The following is an 11,149-nucleotide window of genomic DNA, read 5'->3' on the forward strand; positions in this document are numbered from 1 at the left end:
TGGGGATAGTAGGAAAAAAGCACAACACGCAGGGTGATTTATAGCTGGTGTTGGATGTGTTCACTTTTAGAATTCATAAACCCTAAAGCAGGCTCATTCTCTGGGGATGCCTTTCAGATGATCTCCTGCCTACGTCACAGAAACCAGTGTCTAAGCCCATCTTACCTCTTCCAAATGAATAAACTGCCCTGGAGCAGACTACTGTGCTCGGAGAGCCTGCATTAATGCGAGGACAGTGACACAGTGAGTGGGACATGGTGGAGATCCTGTCACACAGTCAGTGGACATACTGGAGATCCTGTCACACAGTGAGTGGGTCATGGTGGAGATCCTGTCACACAGTGAGTGGGTCATGGTGGAGATCCTGTCACACAGTGAGTGGGTCATGGTGGAGATCCTGTCACACAGTGAGTGGGACATGGTGGAGATCCTGTCACACAGTGAGTGGGACATGGTGGAGATCCCGTCACATAGTGAGTGGGACATGGTGGAGATCCTGTCACACAGTGAGTGGGTCATGGTGGAGATCCTGTCACACAGTGAGTGGGTCATGGTGGAGATCCTGTCACACAGTGAGTGGGACATGGTGGAGATCCTGTCACACAGTGAGTGGGTCATGGTGGAGATCCTGTCACACAGTGAGTGGGTCATGGTGGAGATTTGTGTCACACAGTGAGTGGGGCGTAGGAGGGCTGTGTCTTAATGCTGGTAGACACGCGATGAAGCGCACACTGCTGGTCCGGGAGGAAGGCATATAGGATTTCATGAATGGTTCTGGGACACTTTCATATTGAAGGAAATTAAAATATAATTTTTCTTATCGAAGGAAATTAAAATAATGCTTCGCACCAAAAGCAAAATTTAGCCTGAAGTAGGTTTTTAAGTGTGAAAAATAAAATGTATTCTATTTCTTTCGGTGATTATTTTTTAACAAATCTGTCTCAATACCAGACTGTGTTTTCTGTCGCGTAGTATGTGCTTATTACATAACATTTGAAAATGTGTTTTGAGATCCAGGGGAGATGTCTCTGTGTCTCTAGCATTCTTTGCAAAAAATAAAATAAAATATTGTTATCATTTCTCTACTACCTTTATTTTAAAGTTTCTGATATTTCACGTGTAAGTTCTTAAGAATGTAAGATAGAGACGCTGGGAAGGAGTAAAAAAGTTGAAGAGGCAGAACTTGAAGAATCTGTAGTGGAAAAAGTATGGGACCGACGTGGAGTGAATGGGAAGGTGGAGTATTTCCTGAAGACGAAGGATCCACAGATGCTGACACTACTTGGGACCCTGAAGAGAATATAGATGGTGCAGAGTTAATTGGAGCATTTCTTAATTCTCAAAAAGCTGGTAAAGAAAAAAAATGGTACAACAAGAAAGTTTTTATCTGACAGTGAATCTGATGATAGCAAATCAAAGAAGAAAAGAGATGCTGCTGATACACCAAGAGGCTTTGCCGAGGTCTTGATCCTGAACGATAATTGGAGCCACAGACAGCAGTGGAGAGTTAATGTGTCTCATGAAATGGAAAGATTCAGATGAGGCCGATTTGGTGCTGGCAAAAGAGGCAAATATGAAGTGTCCTCACATCGTAATTGCTTTTTATGGAGAGAGACTAACTTGCCATTCTTGTCCAGAAGATGAAGCCCAATAATTATTTGCATTGCTTTTTATATATATTTATATATACACATATATATAAAATCTGGATCTTGTCCTCCCCCCCCCCCCGATTTATTAGTGTGAAGAAAGAACTACATTCTAATGTCTAATGAAAATCAAGTTTGATCTGTTTGTTTTGAAGTAGTACTGGGGGAGTAGTTGGGGGGGGGGGAGGGTGCATCTATAGCATTGGTTACTTTGAACAAAAGCTTTCTGTAGTTGCTTCCTTTATAGGAAAAGAACATTTGATACCATGGTGTATTTTTTCCTCTGCATTGGAGAAAAGCTTTTCTAAATGTTGGGGGAAATCTCCATAGTCATTACTCAGTCAGAATTTGTGTTTAACTCATATATACCTAAGGATCATTGTGGGTTTTTTGTTTATGGGGGGGGGGGGTATTGGTGTGTATACATATGTAAATGATTTTCCTTTTTTTTTTTTTTACCAAAACAAAAACAGCTTTTCACAACCATAGATAAGTTCCTGTTTCTGGGCTGCCGTCATTTTCAGCAACCTAAGAAATAAATCACTTGAAGTTAAACTGAAATTTTTCCTGCAGCTTTAACCTTTGAAATTAAATAGATAATTTATAATTAGTTCGGCAATTTAAATATAATGTAAGCATTTTAAATTGGACAATTTCAAAGTAGCTATATCAGCATCCATACCTACAATCATAAATGCAAGTTTATTTGCAAAACCCCTGAAAGGAACATTCTATCACTACCAACCTTCCCACTTGCATGAGGAAACTAGGCAAACTCGTGTTTTAATTAGACAAGCAACACTTGTTTAAAGGGTTCACCTAGTAAACCATTCCTTTACAAGAAGTTGAAATCCCTGTGCTATACTGACTGAAAAGTTATGATCATGGAATGTGTAAGACTTTATTCATGGAAACCTAATCAGATTGTTAGAGACCTTGGCGATTTAGGACCTGCTGGGACAAACCGGTGAAGAAAGTTTTGTAGTCTGAGCCCTTGACCTGCATGTTTTCTCTTTACTCCAACTCATCCACTGAACATGTAGGTTCAGTCTGAGTGTCTGGGTTACTGGTTCAGCAGAGACCAGGAAAAACAATAGCTTTGTAGTTACCCAACTGTATATTGTTTACCTTATTGTAAATACTGGTGAACAGTGGTCAATAAAATAGCTTTGTATTCCTTAAAAAAAAAAAAGAATTTAAGATAAAAAAGTATCAGGGATATGAAAAAAACATGGAGAAGATAACCACAGAAAAATCCATAGAGACAGTAGAATTGTAAGAATTTACTTTTTCTAAACAAATTAATAATTTGAATAGTTTTACAATGTGTAATAAAATGTGGACGTAAGGCATTCTGCATGACTTCCCAGGTCTCCTACCTCTAAACTATTACTAAATACTACAAGTTAAGATTCGGCACTTCATCGGTAGATACCTGTTGAATGGATTGAATTAAGAACTTTAAAAGAATTTTTGATATCAGCGAACTTAATTTCCTATTTATTAGGCAATTACACTGCTGTAGCTCTTGGTGCCAAAGTAGGAAGGGAAGGTGGTGATAGCAAGATTAATTAACACTCGACTGTGTTATAAACAGCACCATCTTGAAAACGATGTGAGCATGCAGTGTGCGTTTGCCGCTGTCAACTCAAACTCTTCCCCGTGACTGGGGATCCCCTTTCTTGGCAAAGACCTGGTCCCCGAGCAGCTGCGTGTTCGCGACTGGCCTGCTCAGTGTGCCTTGCAGCGAGAGTCGGCGGACCCCAGGCTCTGGGTCCCTCCTGGGTGTTGCCTCTGGAGCCGGTGACATGCCCAGGAGGGGCGGGCAGCGCTTTCTTCAGTCTCAGGGGGTACGGGGGGGGGGGGGAGGCAGCACTTGAAGCCTAGGAGTGCAGGGGGTGCAGCGGAATGAGGTGATGGCTCACTGGGTGTTGGGGGGACATTCCTCTCCCGGGGGGAGCCTACTCACAACCCACCCCAGATGGTCTTGTCCCAGGGCCTCCAAAAGGTGATCATACCCAAACACTGTCCAAAATAACTGTGTGTCCAAACTCCGTGTGATTCCCTTTTGAACAACACCACGCACTGAGCATTAGATTTCCAGTTCTGTGTCAGTTTCTTGTCTCCTCACAGTATAGATCACGTTTCTCCTGTTTTTAGAGACTTCGCATCCAGATTTCCTCTGAGAAAGTGCTTGACTTGTGTACACACACACACACACACTCACACACACACCCTCCAGAAAACTAACAATAACATGAACACACAGGGCAGTTTCTTTCCTTACAGAAAACAAGGAGCATTTGTCTCTACAAGCCGACCAGGCCTTCGGACTTGGCGCTACTGGAAACAACCGTGCTCAGAATTTCAGCTGCAGGCTGGGTTGTTGAACACAGGTGAGTTGTATTTTGAAGGAGCAATTTGCCTCAAAGGTTAATTCGATTCTCCACCTGTCAGGAGGCAAAAGTGCTGGCAGTTTTAAAAGGGCCTCCCCACCCCCAACCCCACCTTGATTTTAGCCAGAAGATTAAAAGGAAAAAAAAAAATCAGGCTAAGCTTATAAAAAAGGAAGTAGCGAAGTAAGATCAGCAGGACTTAGGTGCATGGAATAACACTCGGGTTACTCTGAAGGACATGTGTGTCCTTGGGCCAGGCAGCTCCATATCCGACCAGTTTGCTTTTTAAGTGATCTAAGTGGGCCTCAATGAGAAGCAAACAGATTCTTCCCTTTCACTGGGGAAATTGACAAACGCCACTAGCCCCTCCCTCTCTCTCTGCACGGGATTTCAGGCTCCCTGTCCAGATACTTCTGCCTGGGAACTTGACCCTGGGGAAGCAGCTGTGGAGCTGGGAGGGTTTAGTGACGGCTGCCGCAGTGGGTGGTGGGTGATGGCACCCTCCTATGGGCTTCCAGAGCCCCCGCCCCCATGGACTCTTATTTACCTCTCAAACCTGTATCTCTACTTTGTGAGCCCTCTACTATTTTATTAATCCCGTCTATACACATAAAAGGGCCAGAGTTCTTTTTTATTGCTTGCAAGCTAGAATGCAGATGGGAGTAAATGATAACCTTTTCGAGCTACGGGATTGAAAACTATGGCATTGGTCATGAAGGCCTATGAGGCAGCTGGTAAAAAGCACCTTTGTATTTCTTATCTAGGTTCTTGACCAATATAATTTTACTTATTTATCTTGTTTATCTCACCCCAATGTAATGTTAGCGCCATAGCGCATGAACACAGGAGTTTTTGACTGTTTTGTTCACAGTTGTATGCTCAGCATGTTAGCTGGTACCTAGTTTATAATAGGCTTTGGGTAATTGTTTGTTGAATGGGCTAATGAATAAATGGAAAAGGCATATGAAAATAAAAATAACTTTATTACAGGTATGAGATTATATCAGAGAACAGAGCAAAGGTATACACTCAATTGTTCACATTAAAATGCTTAATTTTATGGTTTGTGAATCGCGCCTCAATAAAAATGACAACAAAAATTTCTGTCTTGGGCAGAATACAGAAACACATTCATTTCTTGGGAGCAGTCAGCCACCAAAGGAAGTCAGGACAGGAAACATTGTGCTCAGGTTAGAAAGCCAATGCTACCAAGCCGTTTATTTAATAGGTATTTGTTGAGCACCTACTATGTACCAGGTTCTATTCTATGTACTTGGGACACATCAGTGAAAAGAAAAGCAAGCAAAGTCCCTCCTCTCATGGAATATGTGTTCCAGTTGGGGGGACACATAATAAATAAGAGACATTTTATATTGAATTGTCAAAGGTGATAAGTATAAAAAATAAAAAACCTATAGTAAGGCAAGGGGGATCAGGAGTGCTGCCCCCCCCCCCCCAACACACACACCCAAGTTTAAATAGTGTGATCTGGGCAAGTCTATTGAGCAAATGACATTTGAACAAAGATTTGAAAGAGGTGACAAAGTTAGCCATCTGGAGATCTGGGGAATGAGTGTTCCAGACAGAAAGACTATGCTTGTGTCTTCCAAGAACAGCCAAGAGGGTAGACTGGAGGAGGACATATGGTCAGAAAGGTACCAGGGAGATCAAACCCTGCAGTGTCCTGCAGACCACTGCAGGGTTTGGACTTTTACTCTAGATTGTGTGGAAGCTGTTTTTGAGTGTAGGAATGGATCACCTGACTTTATATTTGATAATGATGACTGGCTACCACAATGAGAACAGACTAATGAGAGGCAAAGATGGGAACCGGGAGGTGACTTGGCTGTCTCTTGCCGTTGCCCTGGTGAGAGATGAGAGTGGGTAGGACCGAGTGGCAGCAGAGTAGGTGGGGGAAAGTCGTCAGATTCTATATGTTAAAGATGGTACTGACATGATTTGCTTGCTGGGTTGCCAGTTCTTTGTGAGAGAAAGAAAAAAGGTAAGGATGACTCTAAAGTGTTGACCTAAAACCTGGAAAGATGGAGTGACCATACCTCATAGGGGAAGACCATGGAAGGAGGAGGTTTGGGAAGGAAGGTCAGGGGTAGAGTTCTGGACATGTTAGGTGGAATATCTTCTTTAAATATTTAAAGAGTGATGTTGTATAAATACCATATGATTTCACTTATATGTGGAATCTAAAGAACAAAATGAAAAAAACAAAATAGAAACAGACTCATAGTTGCAGAGAACAGACTGATGGCTGCCAGTGGGGAGCGGTTAGGGGCCCCGTGGAAAAGGTGGAAGGATTAAGAAGCACAAATTGGTAGTTACAAAATAGTCATGGGAGTATAAAGTATAGCATAAGGGATATTGTCAATAATAATGTACTACAGTAATCATTTGGTGCCAGGTGGGTGCTGGAAATATCGGGGAGATCACTTTATAAAATGTGATTGTCTGACCACTGTGTTGTACACCTGGAACCAATACCAAATAATATTAAATGTAAACTGTAATTAAAGCATACATTTTTTTTTTAAAAAAAGCAAAGGAAGATGGTATATAGACTGTTGGATATATGAGATGGAAGCTTGGGAGAGAAATTAAGCTTGGGTGTATAAATTTGAGTTGTTGAAATAGGAATGGAATGGTATTTAAAGTCGTGAGACTGGACGAGTTCCCCACAGCGTCTGTGTGTAGATAGTGAAGCGAAGACCCGTGAGGATGGGGCTTTGGGGGAGCTCCCCAGGGCGAGGACTGAACCCAGGAGGTGAGAAGGAGCAACCAGCGAGGCAGGAGGTAGACCAGGGGAGCGTGGCACCCTGGAAAGTCATATGTAGTGTCATGAATAACAGGATGAGCCCATGTATCACACGTTGCTGTGCGTCAGTTAGGCATGGACTGAGAACTGATCACTGCATTTGTCCAAGGGATTGTTACTAGGGACCGTCACAAGAACCGTGTTGGTGCAGTGGTGGGAGACAATTCTGCTCAGGTGGGTTTAGGCGAGAAGAGCAGGCGAGGGACTGGGGACCACGAGTGCAAATAACATTTTGGATGAATTTTGCTACAAAGCAGGGACAAAGGAAGTGGGTTCAGGGAGGGGGGTGTCTAGGGGGCATACCGCAGCACCCACAACACCAATTTTTATGGAATATTTTCTCTTAGGTAGGAGAATACTTCTTGATGCTATTCTTTTCTCCTAAAGAATAGTATCTGTTAACATTAGGCACCAGGCAGATTTATATTGAAGATCTTGTTAGGGTTGTCTGAGAATAGTATCTAGAGGGAGAAAATAAGATTTAAAAAAATCAAATAACCCCTGTCCTATTCTCCTAATAGACATATTCGTGGACATTTAACAATCAGTATTTACTCTCTCATATAATTTTCTATAACATCTGACCCAGTGACCTGAAAGATTTAATGCAGCTACTGAATATGCCTCATTTTCACTAGGCAATGGCTGTCACTGCGTAGTTGGTGTGCTCGTGTCAGACTGGCTTCCTTGGGACTCTCAACTTTATCAGTGACACTCGAGGTGATATATGGCCCCTCAGGTGCACCTATGATGATGATTATTCCATAGCTGTGGACATAAGAAAGTCATATTCTGGAACCTTGGAATATATGTACTCTATTGGTGATGAGAAGTGGGTTAAAGACAAACAAACTATTAGAACTAAAAGGAAATTAAAACAGCTATTTAATTCTAAATCTGCCAAATCTCATACTGGTTTTATTTCCTCGACAAAACAGGAGAAAATCCAGTGGATGGTCGAGGTCCCATGTTACTTGATTTCTGTAGAACATCAACACTGTGACCAGTCTCTCTCCTTCTGGGGACTGTCCTCCCTTGGCTTTCAAGGTGTTGGTTCCTTCCTGATCATTGCATTACTCCATTCTGGCCACTCCCCAATGCTCTGTGAGGGCTTTTTCTTTCCTAACTACTTATGTGTAGATGTCTCTCTTCATTCATTACCCTGGACCAGGGTGATGCCGTCTATTAACATTCTGACCATGTTTAAATATCTCTGTCCAGAGTTCCACACCAGTAAATCCAATGGCTGCTGGACAACTTTGTAGCATGTTCCACAGACCTCTTAACTCAACTGCTTTTGAACCCATGGCACCTGGACCTATAGGACAACTGGAAGCAGTTTTCAGTATCTACAAAAGGCCAGTAGAAGTGAGTCATGTACTATGGCAAAGTCGCCCATGCTAATGAAAATGTCAACTTTCTTTGCTTTAGCCTGGAATTATAATTAGCACACTGTGCAGAGATTATAATCCCAGGCTGATTAGAAGCTCTGATGGGCAGTTATGTGTTTGTTGATTTGATAGTAATTTGCAAATATCAGCTGGCCTTTGCCTCTCCTTTTAGATGTGGTCCTTTTTTTATGCTTGGCTCATGCCTGAGCACTGAGTGACACAAAACTGCACAAGCAGATCTCCCACTTATGACCTGTCTAATGCTCCAACCTTGACCCACTCAACAACCTTGTGTCCATCACCCTGAGCAGCAAGTCAAGGGGCACCTGTCCTGTTCCCATTGTGCAGTTGATTGCCTTGGTCAAGCTGCAAGAGAATGCAACTAGAAGAGCTTTGTCTGATGGGTTTAACACACATGAGTGCCACCACTAAGGCAGATGAAAGTGAACCAGCTTTGGGTTTGGTGACGCTATCTTCTGTACTTGGGCCAGCAGTGATGACCACACCAACATAATGTGGCCATTCACTTGTGTGCAGAACAGGCCACTGTTCTCACTCTTTAATCCCTGCATTGAAGTCAAAACAGAGACATCAGTGATAAATATAGAAAGGTAGGGAAAAAAGATGTGAGAAATTTGAGTGTTTTGGGGCTAACAATGAAAAGTGTGCTTCCACTTAACCACCTACGTGAGTAATTCGTTTCTCCCAGGACTTGATTTTTGCTTCTGCCTAGTAGGGATTCTAATATCTATTTTGTTAGGTTGTTTTAAATCAATGTAGGTAAAGTCTCATATACGGGGTGGGGCAAAAGCAGGTTTACAGTTGTTTGTATGGAAAATAATACAATGATTAATAAATAATAATACAAGAATAAACTCGGTGTTTTGCCTCCTCTCAACTGTAAACCTACTCATGCCCCACCCTGTATATAGTTGGACCTCCCCATGGATTGAACGTTTGTGTCCCTAAAAAATCTGTATGTTGAAATACTAACCCCCAAGGTGATGGTATTAGGAGGTGCATGTCTAGGAGTTGATTAGGTCATGAGGGTGGAGCCCTCATGAATGGAATTAGTGCCCTAATAAAAGCAGTGAGAGAAAGCTCCCTTGTCCCTCCTGCCATGTGACGTTACCGTGAGAAGGAAGTTACAGTCCATAAGGAAGTAGGTTCTCACCAGCCACTGAATCTGCTGGTGTCTTGATCTCGGGCTTCCATTCTCCAGAACCATGAGAAATACATTTCTGTTGTTTTTGAGCATTTCTTGATAATAATCTGAGTACACGTAGATAGACCTTTTTTACACATTCTGTTGTGTGAGTCTGCACTCAACATGCTCATGTGCCATGTCGCTCCCCTTTCTAAATGCTCCTTCTTTCTCCTAGCCCCGTTCTATCACTGGGTCTCTTTCTGAGACACAAATATCTGTCCATTTCTCTAAGGACAATGCCTACTTCTTAAACCTCTATTTTAACTGCTAAAGTATAATTTCAAACTGATATTTATCTATTTCCCGGTTCTCTGTTGTAAGCAAAATCTATCTATTTTATTATCCTGCTGGTGAGTTCCATTTGCCTGGCTAGAGATGGCAGGTGCAACTTGCATTTGTGACAATGGGCGGTCTTCCTGTGAAATCAATTCAAAGGAACCCCCGCCGGGGAAGAAAAGGGTGTCAGGCAAAATCACAATAGCAGAGACATTTTCTCTTAAGGATGTCCTAGCCTTTCATCGCTTCCTTGGGCTGTCCTCCATAAAAATAAAGAGCTCCCGGTCGGCACCAACCATACATCTTTTAATATACTTGAGTTCTAATTACTTCACTAATCTTTATTCCATCTTTGATCTCAACTTTAAAGTAGTACCACCATTAACCCTCAAAAGGTTATCAAATTTAGTTTGGATTGCTATTTGCCTCCAAAAGTGGGAAAATTCAATGTTGAACACGTCAGCAATATGGAATATGTCATTGATTAGGCCACTTAGTGATCACCAGAGCAGGTCTGGTGGTTTTGTACTTGATCATGGGAGTCAGATGTATGAGTTTGAAGCCTATAAGCTAAGTGATTCTAAATAACTGCCTTACTGTGGCTCTGTTTTCTTTCATCACGATAGGGTTAAGACCACCTCCAAGTGGGGTAACACGGAGAGGTCTGAGTACGTGTTTGGTACACAGTGAGCTTAGCTCATCAGCAGGCACACACACTAAACATAAACCAGACTCCAGCCCTCCCCTTTTGGTCTTGAAGTTACATCCCAACTCCTTACCGTGGCCGACAAGTCTCTGTGTTCCGACCACTGCGCACCCTCTACTCTCATCCTATCCCACTGTCTGCTTCAACAGACAACTTTCTGTTGCTCCAACAGCCACATTACTTCCTATCTTAGGAATCTGCCATTTTCTGTACTGGAAAAGCCTTTATTTTATCCCTGTTCTTAAAACGATGGGCTCTTACATTCATGTATAAGTTCAACTGTCTCTTCTGGAAAGCCTTCTCTGACTTCTCTGCTGGAGAAGCTTCCCCTAACAGACTACAAACCTCAGCAGGAGGGGCGGAGGGTGGAGGAGATAAACCAGATACTTACATGTATATACGCATGACCAGTGGACACAGACAAGGGCGCCCTGACGGCGGTGGAAGTGGGGGCTGGGAGGAGGTGTCAGTTGGGAAAAGGGAGGGGCATCTGTAATACTGTCAATAATAAAGACACATTAAAAAAAAGGCTTCCCCTGTCCTCCCACCACCCCATCAGCCATGCTACTCCCTCTCGTGTTTGTTTCCTTCAATGCATACATTAAGATCTGCTGTCCATATTGATTATTATTTTGCTTCCTTCCTTATCGTTTTTCTCCTGCTTCTAAGGAGGTGATTCATGAAGCCAGGGACCCTG

At 42.6% G+C, this 11,149-nt stretch overlaps 1 pseudogene; it reads left to right on the top strand.

The window, feature by feature from the left end:
- Positions 1–319: 319 nt before the first annotated feature.
- On the top strand, positions 320–1,654 carry LOC118636983 (annotated as a pseudogene).
- Positions 1,655–11,149: the final 9,495 nt, after the last annotated feature.

The sequence above is a fragment of the Molossus molossus genome, unplaced genomic scaffold, assembly GCF_014108415.1.
Source record: "Molossus molossus isolate mMolMol1 unplaced genomic scaffold, mMolMol1.p scaffold_m16_p_20, whole genome shotgun sequence".
In the NCBI taxonomy this organism is placed as follows: Eukaryota; Metazoa; Chordata; class Mammalia; order Chiroptera; family Molossidae; genus Molossus; species Molossus molossus.